This window comes from Paramormyrops kingsleyae, chromosome 17 (genome assembly GCF_048594095.1).
Source record: "Paramormyrops kingsleyae isolate MSU_618 chromosome 17, PKINGS_0.4, whole genome shotgun sequence".
In the NCBI taxonomy this organism is placed as follows: domain Eukaryota; kingdom Metazoa; phylum Chordata; class Actinopteri; order Osteoglossiformes; family Mormyridae; genus Paramormyrops; species Paramormyrops kingsleyae.
This window is the reverse complement of record NC_132813.1, coordinates 18,565,572-18,584,437: the sequence shown is the minus strand read 5'-3', so window position 1 is coordinate 18,584,437 and position 18,866 is coordinate 18,565,572. Positions and strand designations below refer to the sequence as shown.

General features: G+C 43.4%; 2 long non-coding RNA genes across 2 annotated transcripts; both read left to right on the top strand.

Moving 5' to 3' along the window:
- The first annotated feature begins 7,393 nt into the window (after positions 1-7,393).
- Positions 7,394-9,032, top strand: LOC140579115 (uncharacterized). The gene is made up of 2 exons (XR_011983314.1): positions 7,394-7,675; positions 8,534-9,032. It is a non-coding gene; the product is annotated as an uncharacterized lncRNA (long non-coding RNA).
- A 5,193-nt stretch (positions 9,033-14,225) lies between these two features.
- On the top strand, positions 14,226-15,790 carry LOC140579120 (uncharacterized). The gene is made up of 2 exons (XR_011983317.1): positions 14,226-14,433; positions 15,292-15,790. It is a non-coding gene; the product is annotated as an uncharacterized lncRNA (long non-coding RNA).
- Positions 15,791-18,866: the final 3,076 nt, after the last annotated feature.

Below are 18,866 nucleotides of genomic sequence, written 5' to 3'. Positions count from 1 at the left end.
AAGCTGAACTCACAATACCTTACACTCGTCTTGCAAAATCAAACAATCTTCTGAAAACTATTATCTTTGCTCAAAAGCAAACACTGCTTTCAGATCACACATCAAGCCAGTCGGTTAAATAAACGCTAATGAACATGGTCATTACACACTACAGCAAAAAATTGAAAACACTATACAAGTCAAATATTTGTATATAAGTCAAAACTGTTGCTGGCATGTAAATTAGAAACTGCAAGACTATAGTAAAAAGAGTATGGTCGTCTACCAAAAATATTTGTATACTGTACATTTATGACTGCAAAAACAGAATAACTAATATATAACATTAATTGCTGTATTCAGTACTCCAAAAAAGTTACTGTAAAGGACAAAGCCAAAAAGTAAAGCACAGTACAGAACCATATGTTTATTTTTCATTTTCCACTCTGTCCACCTTTATTCTCCACAATCTTATCAGGACTAGGTATAAATAAATCAATTCCTAGTGTGAACTTTTCAAGATCGCATTTCGGAGCTCAACATTTGGGACGTTAATTCTCGTGTAATTCTGGGGGTTTCAAATTTCCACTCAGAAACTTAATTAAATATTAAGAATCAAGCAATTGTATGCGTGTTCAGAACAATTATAACAGCAGTAATTTTTTAGACAAAATCACGTGTTACCCATATTGCGTTCAGCCACATTTCACCCATATGGGTTTGCCCAGATCCTGCCCATATGGGGCCCATATCGTTCAGCCCACATTTCACCCATATGGGTTTGCCCAGATCCTGCCCATATGGGACCCATATCGTTCAGCCCACATTTAACCCATATGGGGTTGCCCAGATCCTGCCCATATGGGACCCATATCGTTCAGCCCACATTTAACCCATATGGGTTTGCCCAGATCCTGCCCATATGGGACCCATATCGTTCAGCCCACATTTAACCCATATGGGTTTGCCCAGATCCTGCCCATATGGGACCCATATCGTTCAGCCCACATTTCACCCATATGGGTTTGCCCAGATCCTGCCCATATGGGACCCATATCGTTCAGCCCACATTTAACCCATATGGGTTTGCCCAGATCCTGCCCATATGGGACCCACATCGTTCAGCCCACATTTCACCCATATGGGTTTGCCCAGATCCTGCCCATATGGGACCCACATCGTTCAGCCCACATTTCACCCATATGGGGTTGCCCAGATCCTGCCCATATGGGACCCACATCGTTCAGCCCACATTTAACCCATATGGGGTTGCCCAGATCCTGCCCATATGGGACCCACATCGTTCAGCCCACATTTAACCCATATGGGGTTGCCCAGATCCTGCCCATAAGGGGCCCATATCGTTCAGCCCACATTTCACCCATATGGGGTTGCCCAGATCCTGCCCATAAGGGGCCCATATCGTTCAGCCCACATTTCACCCATATGGGTTTGCCCAGATCCTGCCCATATGGGGCCCATATCGTTCAGCCCCATATGGATTTGCCCAGATTCTGCCCATATGGGCCCCACATGGGTAAAATGTGAGCTGGGCCAGCCCAGATGGCCCATGTCTTTCCCATATGGGCCCCATATGGGAATGCTACCTGGGATATGGCGTGCTAAGGGAGGGTGCTGGATGAAATCGTATATGCTGCCGCTTAGGAGGTGGGGGGGCGGTGTTTCGCATACACCACAGTGTGAATTAGGACTGTTGCTGGTTTGCTTGTGGATATACCTTTAATACCCACAGAGGTTCAATACAATATCAATAACCTCTCCTTGTCTTAAAACAGAATACTGCTGGACTAATAGGCTATGGCCGGGGACGGCGAAGCACGGACTTCCATGGCTCCAGTGACCGGCGACCTGAGATGGGCCAGGGGCAGCCTCAGCAATCCGCCAGGAGTAATAGATTAATAATGGGCTATGGACGGGGACGGCGTATTAATAGAGATGTCGTGTAAGTGTTGGTAGGTAAGTTAGATAAGCTAAGGTAGGTAAGTTAGATAAGCTAAGGTAGGTAAGTTAGATAAGTTGACTTTCCCTGCCGGCCCCTGGAGGATGGGCTCCCCCTTTGAGTCTGGTCCCTCCCAAGGTTTCTTCCTAATAGGGAGTTTTTCCTTGCCACTGTCGCCTATGGCTTACTCACTGGGGGCTTTGGGTGGGGATGCTGTAAAACGTTTTGAGACGGTGTAATGTGATATCGTGCTATACAATAATAAATGTGTTTGTAGATATGCTAGGATAAGATATGCTAGGATGTGAGCTTTACAATAAAACATATATTCAATATTTGTGTCTTTGTCGTCTCTTTTGTGCTGTGTCTGTCTTGGTTTGACAATCTTGCATCGTTAATTTATGTTTGGCACTCTCTCCTAAACGTCAATAAGCAGAGACAGAGGAATGGGAGGAAGGAACGGTTAAGTAAAAAAACAACCAAAAAAAAGTATCAAAATAAGTGTTGCCTTATTTTAATTTCAGCTTTACTACCACCTATGAGTTAATAGCTGCCAGTGTTTGTGTTAAAAGTGTGTAAATAAGTTTAACTCCGGTATATTACTGGAAAACGTGCCGGCTTCTGCCTGCTGTCATTCGGCTAACGTATAGGCGACTCTTCTGGTAAGTGTCAGGTAAAGTTGTCATTTAAAGTAATGCTAACGTGCATTGCCAGTTAGTAATTGTTTTACTGTGTCACGTTACGTCCTTTATAGTTGTAGTACAGTGCATTCTGAATCCATGCTAACTAGCTAGCTAGCTAATGTGAACATGAAGCAGTACTGCCTTCCAGCTTGAGGATTCCCACCCCGGTCCGCGGCCAGTTTTCCGCTGGGGCTTTGGCGGAGGTGTTGGTTCCAAATGCAAACGATTCCTTCATGTTCGTGTGTTGTGTTCAGAAATAAAAATAAAAGATAACTATCAAATTCAATGTTCATGTCCTATTATATAAGATAAGACTGTAAAATAACTTGACACGCATATGGATGCCATGCAGTCAGAGCATGATCAAGACAGGGTGTGAGTGGAAAAAACACAAATGTAACAGTATTTGAGGGAAGAGTGGGAAAGAGGGATATGTATGGAGAAGGAGGTTCCTCGGAGCTCCAAGATGTGAAAAATCTGGAATATAGCTATATAACATAGTTTTTGATAACCCCAGCATTTGTTTTTTAGGCAAGAATGGCAAGCAGATCAGAATTGGCCAGATTTGATGCTGCAGCTTTTATTGAAAGACAAAATAAAATTGAAAAGTGCCCAAGTTTGAATGACTGTGTTTATTTCAGTTATTTCATACTGAGCTCAAAGATTGATTTCATCATACAAATACAACACACATAATGTTTACTTGAAATTACTGAAAAGTAAGTGATAGCAGAATCAGAGGGTCAATAACTTTTAATGTGGATTGTGCTCGGGATAGAAGCTACAGAAGAAAAGTGTAGATTTTTATTTTACAAAGTATGCAAATTAATTGTAATAATATTAGATGACATTAATTGCAAGACTAATAGTACTTTGAGAAGAAATGATTTGCCATTATTATTCTGCCATTATCATTGCTCCTTTCAGTAAATTATTCTTGATGCCCCCAGTCGGTAGCCCGTGTATGTAAATATGTGGGTAGGATGATGGTTAAAACCCCCCGATTCATGTGCAGCATTTGATCACAGGTGATCGCATTCATGCTGGGAAGAGTCATCCCATCTTAGTAGAGTCGCTGCTGAAGCTGTGTGAGAGCTTATTCTCCAGGTCTGACTAGTTTTCGTGTGGCACCCCACACTTCTGTCACAGTAGATAGTCCTGCCTGCCCTGCAGCTTAATCAATGAAGCGGCTCTTTCCTTACATCTAATTAATGTAGCAGCTGTTTACTTGCATCTATCACTGAAGCAGCTGCTTCCTTCCATTTGACCTACTATAGTAATTTATATATAGTGTTTCCTTTGCTTTTGTCAGTCTCTGCCATAATTCCCAAGTTTCTTTTGCAGTTTTTCCTGATATCTCTGCCACAGCTTCAGCTGCATTTTTTGCAGCCTCTCCTACACTGTCTGCTCTGGCTGCAACTTTGGTTCCTTCAACCCCCCTCCTATAGCTCCTGCTGCAGCCAAACCCCCCGCAGCTACACCCACTATTCCTACTACTGCTCCTACACCTAATGCCCCAACGGCCCCAGCTTCTGCAGCTGCTGCTCCCGCTGCCCCTAATGCCCCAGCTCACTCTCTCTCTTGCTCGTCTCCTGATCTCTGACTCTTCTGCTTTCTCTCCTCTCTCTTCCATCTCTTCTTTTTCACCTCCATTTCTATAGCGTCTGCTATTACCTGGAGTGATTTATTTGTGTAATGACAGGGAATCCTTATTCCCTGGCCTGCTATGTAGCTCAGTGGCTTGCATGAGCAGCTTAAAAGTTGACACCCTTCCAGTCATGGAACAAGGCTGGCCTTTGGTCTGTCTCACCTGTTTGTTTTATGGTTTTATTTTATCCTTAGCTTTTGGTCTATCCTGCTTGTGTTTTGTGTTTTCTGTGATAGCATGCATGACGTGGCACAGGCAAGGAAGAGAGTAGTATAAAGTCCAAATTCCTAGCATTTTGGTTTTGTTTTTTTGTCAGGTGAAAGTCTGTATGACCAGATATGTGTGTGACAAACTTGGTGTGGTTTAATGTACCAAAATAGCGACATTAAGCTTTTTCACATTAAGCGTTTTAGAATGTCCCCAAATAAGATGACGGAACAAAAAGTGGAAACGCTGCTGCTTTGAAAAAGTCTGCTGCCTTGAAAAATTAAAAAATTACGGTACGTAAGATGTGCAGAAGGCACGTGCATGTGAACAGGAACCTTCATTCCCAATAACGTGTGAAACGGCACCCCTGAAGTCACGCATTACAACGGTCACAAAATATGGCGCAACACCAGCAAGGAGCTACCCAGCTCCGCCTGAACCCTTCTGGAAATGCCAGACGGCGTTTTGGCCAGAGCGCACCGCGTGCATTCTTTGTTGCTCTCGCGATTTTCGTTCTGCTTCATATAAGTATCTGCTGCTCAACGGTCGCCCATCTTCTCTGCACGAGTGGGGCGACGCTGCTATGTCCCCTGCTGGCCGAGACAAGCCAAGAAATATGAGCGCAGGACCAGTGTCACCGTCGGAGCGGTATCACCACGATCCCGCGTAAAATGTCAGCGCAGATAACGTGAGAATCCTCATCACTACAGCTTAATATACGTAAATATACGTGGGGTCCTTATTCAGTGCCAGTGTATTTGGTGCCAGTCAATCATTGTCAAGAAGATACACACACTGGCCACACAGTTGCAGCACATTTGTCTGCTGTACCCTCATGCAAATCCATCCATCCATCCAAATCTCCCATCCCATCACATTCCATAGGTGCTCTATTGAAATCTAGTGACTGGAGGCCATTTGAGTACAGTGAACTTATATTCATGTTCAAGAAACCAGTCTGAGATGATATGAGCTCTGTGACATGGCACGTTACCCTGCTGCAGTAGCTATTAGAAGCTGGGTACACTGTGGTCATAAAGGGATGGACATGGTCAGCAACAATACTCAGGTAGGCTGTGGCATTTAAACATTGCTCAGTTGGCACTAAGGGCCCCAAAGTGTGCGAATAAAATACTCTCCACACCATTATACCACAACCAATCTGAATTGTTGATACAAGGCAAGATGCATCAATGGTTTTATTTTGCTTACACCAAATTCTGACCCTACCATCTGGATGTTGCCGCAGTGAATTGAGACTCATCTGACCAGGCAACCTCTTTCCAGTCTTCCATTGTCTAATTTCGGTGAGCCCGTGCCCGCTGTAGCCTGAGTTTCCTGTTTGTAGCTGACAGGAGTGGCACCTGGTGTGGTCTTCTGCTGCTGTAGCCAATCAGCTTCAGAGTTGGATGTGTTGTGCATTCACAGATGCTCTTCTGCATACCTTGGTGGTAACGAGTTGTTGAGTTACTCTTGCCTTTCTATCACCTAGAGCCAGTCTGTCCCTGACCTCTGCCATCAACAAGGCATTTTTTTCCCAGAGAACCACAGCTCACTGGATGTTTTTTCTTTTTCGGCCCATTCTCTGTAAACCCTAAAGATGGTGAAAATACCAATCGATCAGCATATCCTGAAATACTCATACCAGTCCACCTAACACCAAGAACAATGTCACCTTCAAAGTCACTTAAATCCCCATTCTGGTGTTTGATATGAGCATGACTTTGATCTGCATGATTTTATACATTGTGCTGCTGACATACAGACAGGTGAACAGGTATACCTAATAGAGTGGCCAGTGAGTGTATTTCTAGTCTATCTGTTCATTTACTTTGTAGTTGGTGTTGCAATCTGCCTCACTGCTTAATGATCAGTCCAGTAACAGCACTCAGATCAACAGAGGAAGGTGCAATAGCTAAGAGGGCTGGGCTGGGTTGTAACACATCTTTAATAAGTGTTACAACCATCCCCTTACATACAAATAAGGACACTTCCTTGATTTTAATAATTTTACAGAATGTCTAGACAGTGGAAAAGAAAGACTGAAAGAGGTGTGCCTGCCAGTGTTTTTGAAAAAGCATCTGATGAGGTCACAAGGAAGGGCAAGTCAGTCAGGTCAGTTGCAAAGACACATGAGATCTGCCATGTAACACTGAACAGATACTGCAAATCACTGCAGAAGCTGAGAGACCAGGGGTCCAGTGATCTTCTCAGTGTAGGTTACCACAGCTGCGACAAAGTTTTCTCTGAGGTGCAGGAGAAGGTGCTGGCAGAATATTTGACTCAGGCGGCAGACCTGTATTATAGACTGACAGTATCTGGGCCCACCAAGCCTGTACTGCGGGGTTACCAAGATTCATTTGTCAGCATTGTGACCGATTAAGAACACACAAACACACATTATTTTTATTTGATTCTGAGGTTTTTTTGCTCAGATGCATTGTAGTAGAGTATTGATTAAGCATACATACCATTAAGAAAGTTTGTTCTAGCACACTAGTGGATATATGAGTTATGGTCAGTCTTCAAAAACTTCTTTTTGAACCATATAGCACAGTGTGGCCAGTGTTTTTGCTTCTTTTGTCTAACTGTTGCAACTTACCGCAACACGTGTTACATCCTACCCTGGTAGTGGGGCAGGTTGTAGCAAAGGAACACCATGTAGGCCTATTTGTCATGAACTCACCAGGTCTGTGATATTCTTGCAGAGGTTTGACTTGGTGCAGTTTGTAGCAAACAAACTTAATGGGGTACTTAATAGAAAAAATTAGGTTTAACATGGATTAACAGATATTCGCCGAAAGATTTCTTGCTGTGAGCGTTTCAGCTTGAAAGCTTGAGTGTCACCCCAGATGCGTCAGAGTTGGCAACCCTGCTTACGGCCCGAATCGCACCTACGACCGGTCAGTCCGAGCCGATCGCAGCCGAAAGTTGCCGACGACCTGCATAGGATCGTATTGTCTGTTATGGTACGAATGGGCATCCGTGACAACAGCTTGATTACTTTTGAATCACGTGTGCTTCTTTTCTCAAACTTCTTTCCAGCGCTTTAACGAGTGACTGTGTTTTTAAGTCTTCTAAAAAATGGAGAAAAACGAAATTACAGTCAAGATCAAAATTAAAATTAATATCAAAATAAAAATAAAGAAGGAAACAGAAAGGATAGATACGACGCGGAGGAAGTGTTACATGCCGAAGGTAAAGCCCTAGATTAAGAGACTATTAGAACACTTCGAGTTAGAATATAACATGTGTTATGCAGAAAAAGGCATCCCTGCCGTAGAATGCATGCCGGTGTTCTGACGAGTTGAGCTTTTTGGGGGTTAGGGTTTTAGGGGTTTTTGGGGGTTAGTGTAAGGGTTAGGGCTATCGATTAGCAAAAAGTGTTACAACCATACCCGGTCTCCCCTACGCATTCCCCGTAGACGCGGGGAAGTTTCTCAAACTTCTTTCCAGCGCTTTAACGAGTGACTGTGTTTTTAAGTCTTCTATAAAATGGAGAGAAACGAAATTAAAGTAATCAAGATCAAAATTGTAATTATTATCAAAATAAAAATAACAAGTAAGGAAACGGAAAGGATACATAAGACGCGGAGGAAGTGTTACATGCCGAAGGTAAAGCCCTAGATTAAGAGACTATTAGAACACTTGAATTAGAGTATAACATGCGTTATGAGGAAAAATGCATCCCTGCCGCAGAATGCATGCCGGTGTTCCGACGAGTTGAGCTTTTAGGGTTTTTTGGGGGGTTAGGGTTTTACGGGTTTTTTGGGGATTAGGGTAAGGGATAGGGCTATCAATTAGCACTACGGTAGCCTAACTCGACAAAGTAGCTCAACTCGTTTCAGATCAGTGACCAATCTGTCCGTGCAATATGGCGTGCTAAGGGAGGGTGCTGGATGAAATCGTATATGCTGCCGCTTAGGAGGTGGGGGGGCGGTGTTTCGCATACACCACAGTGTGAATTAGGACTGTTGCTGGTTTGCTTGTGGATATACCTTTAATACCCACAGAGGTTCAATACAATATCAATAACCTCTCCTTGTCTTAAAACAGAATACTGCTGGACTAATAGGCTATGGCCGGGGACGGCGAAGCACGGACTTCCATGGCTCCAGTGACCGGCGACCTGAGATGGGCCAGGGGCAGCCTCAGCAATCCGCCAGGAGTAATAGATTAATAATGGGCTATGGACGGGGACGGCGTATTAATAGAGATGTCGTGTAAGTGTTGGTAGGTAAGTTAGATAAGCTAAGGTAGGTAAGTTAGATAAGCTAAGGTAGGTAAGTTAGATAAGTTGACTTTCCCTGCCGGCCCCTGGAGGATGGGCTCCCCCTTTGAGTCTGGTCCCTCCCAAGGTTTCTTCCTAATAGGGAGTTTTTCCTTGCCACTGTCGCCTATGGCTTACTCACTGGGGGCTTTGGGTGGGGATGCTGTAAAGCGTTTTGAGACGGTGTAATGTGATATCGTGCTATACAATAATAAATGTGTTTGTAGATATGCTAGGATAAGATATGCTAGGATGTGAGCTTTACAATAAAACATATATTCAATATTTGTGTCTTTGTCGTCTCTTTTGTGCTGTGTCTGTCTTGGTTTGACAATCTTGCATCGTTAATTTATGTTTGGCACTCTCTCCTAAACGTCAATAAGCAGAGACAGAGGAATGGGAGGAAGGAACGGTTAAGTAAAAAAACAACCAAAAAAAAGTATCAAAATAAGTGTTGCCTTATTTTAATTTCAGCTTTACTACCACCTATGAGTTAATAGCTGCCAGTGTTTGTGTTAAAAGTGTGTAAATAAGTTTAACTCCGGTATATTACTGGAAAACGTGCCGGCTTCTGCCTGCTGTCATTCGGCTAACGTATAGGCGACTCTTCTGGTAAGTGTCAGGTAAAGTTGTCATTTAAAGTAATGCTAACGTGCATTGCCAGTTAGTAATTGTTTTACTGTGTCACGTTACGTCCTTTATAGTTGTAGTACAGTGCATTCTGAATCCATGCTAACTAGCTAGCTAGCTAATGTGAACATGAAGCAGTACTGCCTTCCAGCTTGAGGATTCCCACCCCGGTCCGCGGCCAGTTTTCCGCTGGGGCTTTGGCGGAGGGGTTGGTTCCAAATGCAAACGATTCCTTCATGTTCGTGTGTTGTGTTCAGAAATAAAAATAAAAGATAACTATCAAATTCAATGTTCATGTCCTATTATATAAGATAAGACTGTAAAATAACTTGACACGCATATGGATGCCATGCAGTCAGAGCATGATCAAGACAGGGTGTGAGTGGAAAAAACACAAATGTAACAGTATTTGAGGGAAGAGTGGGAAAGAGGGATATGTATGGAGAAGGAGGTTCCTCGGAGCTCCAAGATGTGAAAAATCTGGAATATAGCTATATAACATAGTTTTTGATAACCCCAGCATTTGTTTTTTAGGCAAGAATGGCAAGCAGATCAGAATTGGCCAGATTTGATGCTGCAGCTTTTATTGAAAGACAAAACAAAATTGAAAAGTGCCCAAGTTTGAATGACTGTGTTTATTTCAGTTATTTCATACTGAGCTCAAAGATTGATTTCATCATACAAATACAACACACATAATGTTTACTTGAAATTACTGAAAAGTAAGTGATAGCAGAATCAGAGGGTCAATAACTTTTAATGTGGATTGTGCTCGGGATAGAAGCTACAGAAGAAAAGTGTAGATTTTCATTTTACAAAGTATGCAAATTAATTGTAATAATATTAGATGACATTAATTGCAAGACTAATAGTACTTTGAGAAGAAATGATTTGCCATTATTATTCTGCCATTATCATTGCTCCTTTCAGTAAATTATTCTTGATGCCCCCAGTCGGTAGCCCGTGTATGTAAATATGTGGGTAGGATGATGGTTAAAACCCCCCGATTCATGTGCAGCATTTGATCACAGGTGATCGCATTCATGCTGGGAAGAGTCATCCCATCTTAGTAGAGTCGCTGCTGAAGCTGTGTGAGAGCTTATTCTCCAGGTCTGACTAGTTTTCGTGTGGCACCCCACACTTCTGTCACAGTAGATAGTCCTGCCTGCCCTGCAGCTTAATCAATGAAGCGGCTCTTTCCTTACATCTAATTAATGTAGCAGCTGTTTACTTGCATCTATCACTGAAGCAGCTGCTTCCTTCCATTTGACCTACTATAGTAATTTATATATAGTGTTTCCTTTGCTTTTGTCAGTCTCTGCCATAATTCCCAAGTTTCTTTTGCAGTTTTTCCTGATATCTCTGCCACAGCTTCAGCTGCATTTTTTGCAGCCTCTCCTACACTGTCTGCTCTGGCTGCAACTTTGGTTCCTTCAACCCCCCTCCTATAGCTCCTGCTGCAGCCAAACCCCCCGCAGCTACACCCACTATTCCTACTACTGCTCCTACACCTAATGCCCCAACGGCCCCAGCTTCTGCAGCTGCTGCTCCCGCTGCCCCTAATGCCCCAGCTCACTCTCTCTCTTGCTCGTCTCCTGATCTCTGACTCTTCTGCTTTCTCTCCTCTCTCTTCCATCTCTTCTTTTTCACCTCCATTTCTATAGCGTCTGCTATTACCTGGAGTGATTTATTTGTGTAATGACAGGGAATCCTTATTCCCTGGCCTGCTATGTAGCTCAGTGGCTTGCATGAGCAGCTTAAAAGTTGACACCCTTCCAGTCATGGAACAAGGCTGGCCTTTGGTCTGTCTCACCTGTTTGTTTTATGGTTTTATTTTATCCTTAGCTTTTGGTCTATCCTGCTTGTGTTTTGTGTTTTCTGTGATAGCATGCATGACGTGGCACAGGCAAGGAAGAGAGTAGTATAAAGTCCAAATTCCTAGCATTTTGGTTTTGTTTTTTTGTCAGGTGAAAGTCTGTATGACCAGATATGTGTGTGACAAACTTGGTGTGGTTTAATGTACCAAAATAGCGACATTAAGCTTTTTCACATTAAGCGTTTTAGAATGTCCCCAAATAAGATGACGGAACAAAAAGTGGAAACGCTGCTGCTTTGAAAAAGTCTGCTGCCTTGAAAAATTAAAAAATTACGGTACGTAAGATGTGCAGAAGGCACGTGCATGTGAACAGGAACCTTCATTCCCAATAACGTGTGAAACGGCACCCCTGAAGTCACGCATTACAACGGTCACAAAATATGGCGCAACACCAGCAAGGAGCTACCCAGCTCCGCCTGAACCCTTTGGGAAATGCCAGACGGCGTTTTGGCCAGAGCGCACCGCGTGCATTCTTTGTTGCTCTCGCGATTTTCGTTCTGCTTCATATAAGTATCTGCTGCTCAACGGTCGCCCATCTTCTCTGCACGAGTGGGGCGACGCTGCTATGTCCCCTGCTGGCCGAGACAAGCCAAGAAATATGAGCGCAGGACCAGTGTCACCGTCGGAGCGGTATCACCACGATCCCGCGTAAAATGTCAGCGCAGATAACGTGAGAATCCTCATCACTACAGCTTAATATACGTAAATATACGTGGGGTCCTTATTCAGTGCCAGTGTATTTGGTGCCAGTCAATCATTGTCAAGAAGATACACACACTGGCCACACAGTTGCAGCACATTTGTCTGCTGTACCCTCATGCAAATCCATCCATCCATCCAAATCTCCCATCCCATCACATTCCATAGGTGCTCTATTGAAATCTAGTGACTGGAGGCCATTTGAGTACAGTGAACTTATTTTCATGTTCAAGAAACCAGTCTGAGATGATATGAGCTCTGTGACATGGCACGTTACCCTGCTGCAGTAGCTATTAGAAGCTGGGTACACTGTGGTCATAAAGGGATGGACATGGTCAGCAACAATACTCAGGTAGGCTGTGGCATTTAAACATTGCTCAGTTGGCACTAAGGGCCCCAAAGTGTGCGAATAAAATACTCTCCACACCATTATACCACAACCAATCTGAATTGTTGATACAAGGCAAGATGCATCAATGGTTTTATTTTGCTTACACCAAATTCTGACCCTACCATCTGGATGTTGCCGCAGTGAATTGAGACTCATCTGACCAGGCAACCTCTTTCCAGTCTTCCATTGTCTAATTTCGGTGAGCCCGTGCCCGCTGTAGCCTGAGTTTCCTGTTTGTAGCTGACAGGAGTGGCACCTGGTGTGGTCTTCTGCTGCTGTAGCCAATCAGCTTCAGAGTTGGATGTGTTGTGCATTCACAGATGCTCTTCTGCATACCTTGGTGGTAACGAGTTGTTGAGTTACTCTTGCCTTTCTATCACCTAGAGCCAGTCTGTCCCTGACCTCTGCCATCAACAAGGCATTTTTTTCCCAGAGAACCACAGCTCACTGGATGTTTTTTCTTTTTCGGCCCATTCTCTGTAAACCCTAAAGATGGTGAAAATACCAATCGATCAGCATATCCTGAAATACTCATACCAGTCCACCTAACACCAAGAACAATGTCACCTTCAAAGTCACTTAAATCCCCATTCTGGTGTTTGATATGAGCATGACTTTGATCTGCATGATTTTATACATTGTGCTGCTGACATACAGACAGGTGAACAGGTATACCTAATAGAGTGGCCAGTGAGTGTATTTCTAGTCTATCTGTTCATTTACTTTGTAGTTGGTGGTGCAATCTGCCTCACTGCTTAATGATCAGTCCAGTAACAGCACTCAGATCAACAGAGGAAGGTGCAATAGCTAAGAGGGCTGGGCTGGGTTGTAACACATCTTTAATAAGTGTTACAACCATCCCCTTACATACAAATAAGGACACTTCCTTGATTTTAATAATTTTACAGAATGTCTAGACAGTGGAAAAGAAAGACTGAAAGAGGTGTGCCTGCCAGTGTTTTTGAAAAAGCATCTGATGAGGTCACAAGGAAGGGCAAGTCAGTCAGGTCAGTTGCAAAGACACATGAGATCTGCCATGTAACACTGAACAGATACTGCAAATCACTGCAGAAGCTGAGAGACCAGGGGTCCAGTGATCTTCTCAGTGTAGGTTACCACAGCTGCGACAAAGTTTTCTCTGAGGTGCAGGAGAAGGTGCTGGCAGAATATTTGACTCAGGCGGCAGACCTGTATTATAGACTGACAGTATCTGGGCCCACCAAGCCTGTACTGCGGGGTTACCAAGATTCATTTGTCAGCATTGTGACCGATTAAGAACACACAAACACACATTATTTTTATTTGATTCTGAGGTTTTTTTGCTCAGATGCATTGTAGTAGAGTATTGATTAAGCATACATACCATTAAGAAAGTTTGTTCTAGCACACTAGTGGATATATGAGTTATGGTCAGTCTTCAAAAACTTCTTTTTGAACCATATAGCACAGTGTGGCCAGTGTTTTTGCTTCTTTTGTCTAACTGTTGCAACTTACCGCAACACGTGTTACATCCTACCCTGGTAGTGGGGCAGGTTGTAGCAAAGGAACACCATGTAGGCCTATTTGTCATGAACTCACCAGGTCTGTGATATTCTTGCAGAGGTTTGACTTGGTGCAGTTTGTAGCAAACAAACTTAATGGGGTACTTAATAGAAAAAATTAGGTTTAACATGGATTAACAGATATTCGCCGAAAGATTTCTTGCTGTGAGCGTTTCAGCTTGAAAGCTTGAGTGTCACCCCAGATGCGTCAGAGTTGGCAACCCTGCTTACGGCCCGAATCGCACCTACGACCGGTCAGTCCGAGCCGATCGCAGCCGAAAGTTGCCGACGACCTGCATAGGATCGTATTGTCTGTTATGGTACGAATGGACATCCGTGACAACAGCTTGATTACTTTTGAATCACGTGTGCTTCTTTTCTCAAACTTCTTTCCAGCGCTTTAACGAGTGACTGTGTTTTTAAGTCTTCTAAAAAATGGAGAAAAACGAAATTACAGTCAAGATCAAAATTAAAATTAATATCAAAATAAAAATAAAGAAGGAAACAGAAAGGATAGATACGACGCGGAGGAAGTGTTACATGCCGAAGGTAAAGCCCTAGATTAAGAGACTATTAGAACACTTCGAGTTAGAATATAACATGTGTTATGCAGAAAAAGGCATCCCTGCCGTAGAATGCATGCCGGTGTTCTGACGAGTTGAGCTTTTTGGGGGTTAGGGTTTTAGGGGTTTTTGGGGGTTAGTGTAAGGGTTAGGGCTATCGATTAGCAAAAAGTGTTACAACCATACCCGGTCTCCCCTACGCATTCCCCGTAGACGCGGGGAAGTTTCTCAAACTTCTTTCCAGCGCTTTAACGAGTGACTGTGTTTTTAAGTCTTCTATAAAATGGAGAGAAACGAAATTAAAGTAATCAAGATCAAAATTGTAATTATTATCAAAATAAAAATAACAAGTAAGGAAACGGAAAGGATACATAAGACGCGGAGGAAGTGTTACATGCCGAAGGTAAAGCCCTAGATTAAGAGACTATTAGAACACTTGAATTAGAGTATAACATGCGTTATGAGGAAAAATGCATCCCTGCCGCAGAATGCATGCCGGTGTTCCGACGAGTTGAGCTTTTAGGGTTTTTTGGGGGGTTAGGGTTTTACGGGTTTTTTGGGGATTAGGGTAAGGGATAGGGCTATCAATTAGCACTACGGTAGCCTAACTCGACAAAGTAGCTCAACTCGTTTCAGATCAGTGACCAATCTGTCCGTGCAATATGGCGTGCTAAGGGAGGGTGCTGGATGAAATCGTATATGCTGCCGCTTAGGAGGTGGGGGGGCGGTGTTTCGCATACACCACAGTGTGAATTAGGACTGTTGCTGGTTTGCTTGTGGATATACCTTTAATACCCACAGAGGTTCAATACAATATCAATAACCTCTCCTTGTCTTAAAACAGAATACTGCTGGACTAATAGGCTATGGCCGGGGACGGCGAAGCACGGACTTCCATGGCTCCAGTGACCGGCGACCTGAGATGGGCCAGGGGCAGCCTCAGCAATCCGCCAGGAGTAATAGATTAATAATGGGCTATGGACGGGGACGGCGTATTAATAGAGATGTCGTGTAAGTGTTGGTAGGTAAGTTAGATAAGCTAAGGTAGGTAAGTTAGATAAGCTAAGGTAGGTAAGTTAGATAAGTTGACTTTCCCTGCCGGCCCCTGGAGGATGGGCTCCCCCTTTGAGTCTGGTCCCTCCCAAGGTTTCTTCCTAATAGGGAGTTTTTCCTTGCCACTGTCGCCTATGGCTTACTCACTGGGGGCTTTGGGTGGGGATGCTGTAAAGCGTTTTGAGACGGTGTAATGTGATATCGTGCTATACAATAATAAATGTGTTTGTAGATATGCTAGGATAAGATATGCTAGGATGTGAGCTTTACAATAAAACATATATTCAATATTTGTGTCTTTGTCGTCTCTTTTGTGCTGTGTCTGTCTTGGTTTGACAATCTTGCATCGTTAATTTATGTTTGGCACTCTCTCCTAAACGTCAATAAGCAGAGACAGAGGAATGGGAGGAAGGAACGGTTAAGTAAAAAAACAACCAAAAAAAAGTATCAAAATAAGTGTTGCCTTATTTTAATTTCAGCTTTACTACCACCTATGAGTTAATAGCTGCCAGTGTTTGTGTTAAAAGTGTGTAAATAAGTTTAACTCCGGTATATTACTGGAAAACGTGCCGGCTTCTGCCTGCTGTCATTCGGCTAACGTATAGGCGACTCTTCTGGTAAGTGTCAGGTAAAGTTGTCATTTAAAGTAATGCTAACGTGCATTGCCAGTTAGTAATTGTTTTACTGTGTCACGTTACGTCCTTTATAGTTGTAGTACAGTGCATTCTGAATCCATGCTAACTAGCTAGCTAGCTAATGTGAACATGAAGCAGTACTGCCTTCCAGCTTGAGGATTCCCACCCCGGTCCGCGGCCAGTTTTCCGCTGGGGCTTTGGCGGAGGGGTTGGTTCCAAATGCAAACGATTCCTTCATGTTCGTGTGTTGTGTTCAGAAATAAAAATAAAAGATAACTATCAAATTCAATGTTCATGTCCTATTATATAAGATAAGACTGTAAAATAACTTGACACGCATATGGATGCCATGCAGTCAGAGCATGATCAAGACAGGGTGTGAGTGGAAAAAACACAAATGTAACAGTATTTGAGGGAAGAGTGGGAAAGAGGGATATGTATGGAGAAGGAGGTTCCTCGGAGCTCCAAGATGTGAAAAATCTGGAATATAGCTATATAACATAGTTTTTGATAACCCCAGCATTTGTTTTTTAGGCAAGAATGGCAAGCAGATCAGAATTGGCCAGATTTGATGCTGCAGCTTTTATTGAAAGACAAAACAAAATTGAAAAGTGCCCAAGTTTGAATGACTGTGTTTATTTCAGTTATTTCATACTGAGCTCAAAGATTGATTTCATCATACAAATACAACACACATAATGTTTACTTGAAATTACTGAAAAGTAAGTGATAGCAGAATCAGAGGGTCAATAACTTTTAATGTGGATTGTGCTCGGGATAGAAGCTACAGAAGAAAAGTGTAGATTTTCATTTTACAAAGTATGCAAATTAATTGTAATAATATTAGATGACATTAATTGCAAGACTAATAGTACTTTGAGAAGAAATGATTTGCCATTATTATTCTGCCATTATCATTGCTCCTTTCAGTAAATTATTCTTGATGCCCCCAGTCGGTAGCCCATGTATGTAAATATGTGGGTAGGATGATGGTTAAAACCCCCCGATTCATGTGCAGCATTTGATCACAGGTGATCGCATTCATGCTGGGAAGAGTCATCCCATCTTAGTAGAGTCGCTGCTGAAGCTGTGTGAGAGCTTATTCTCCAGGTCTGACTAGTTTTCGTGTGGCACCCCACACTTCTGTCACAGTAGATAGTCCTGCCTGCCCTGCAGCTTAATCAATGAAGCGGCTCTTTCCTTACATCTAATTAATGTAGCAGCTGTTTACTTGCATCTATCACTGAAGCAGCTGCTTCCTTCCATTTGACCTACTATAGTAATTTATATATAGTGTTTCCTTTGCTTTTGTCAGTCTCTGCCATAATTCCCAAGTTTCTTTTGCAGTTTTTCCTGATATCTCTGCCACAGCTTCAGCTGCATTTTTTGCAGCCTCTCCTACACTGTCTGCTCTGGCTGCAACTTTGGTTCCTTCAACCCCCCTCCTATAGCTCCTGCTGCAGCCAAACCCCCCGCAGCTACACCCACTATTCCTACTACTGCTCCTACACCTAATGCCCCAACGGCCCCAGCTTCTGCAGCTGCTGCTCCCGCTGCCCCTAATGCCCCAGCTCACTCTCTCTCTTGCTCGTCTCCTGATCTCTGACTCTTCTGCTTTCTCTCCTCTCTCTTCCATCTCTTCTTTTTCACCTCCATTTCTATAGCGTCTGCTATTACCTGGAGTGATTTATTTGTGTAATGACAGGGAATCCTTATTCCCTGGCCTGCTATGTAGCTCAGTGGCTTGCATGAGCAGCTTAAAAGTTGACACCCTTCCAGTCATGGAACAAGGCTGGCCTTTGGTCTGTCTCACCTGTTTGTTTTATGGTTTTATTTTATCCTTAGCTTTTGGTCTATCCTGCTTGTGTTTTGTGTTTTCTGTGATAGCATGCATGACGTGGCACAGGCAAGGAAGAGAGTAGTATAAAGTCCAAATTCCTAGCATTTTGGTTTTGTTTTTTTGTCAGGTGAAAGTCTGTATGACCAGATATGTGTGTGACAAACTTGGTGTGGTTTAATGTACCAAAATAGCGACATTAAGCTTTTTCACATTAAGCGTTTTAGAATGTCCCCAAATAAGATGACGGAACAAAAAGTGGAAACGCTGCTGCTTTGAAAAAGTCTGCTGCCTTGAAAAATTAAAAAATTACGGTACGTAAGATGTGCAGAAGGCACGTGCATGTGAACAGGAACCTTCATTCCCAATAACGTGTGAAACGGCACCCCTGAAGTCACGCATTACAACGGTCACAAAATATGGCGCAACACCAGCAAGGAGCTACCCAGCTCCGCCTGAACCCTTCTGGAAATGCCAGACGGCGTTTTGGCCAGAGCGCACCGCGTGCATTCTTTGTTGCTCTCGCGATTTTCGTTCTGCTTCATATAAGTATCTGCTGCTCAACGGTCGCCCATCTTCTCTGCACGAGTGGGGCGACGCTGCTATGTCCCCTGCTGGCCGAGACAAGCCAAGAAATATGAGCGCAGGACCAGTGTCACCGTCGGAGCGGTATCACCACGATCCCGCGTAAAATGTCAGCGCAGATAACGTGAGAATCCTCATCACTACAGCTTAATATACGTAAATATACGTGGGGTCCTTATTCAGTGCCAGTGTATTTGGTGCCAGTCAATCATTGTCAAGAAGATACACACACTGGCCACACAGTTGCAGCACATTTGTCTGCTGTACCCTCATGCAAATCCATCCATCCATCCAAATCTCCCATCCCAT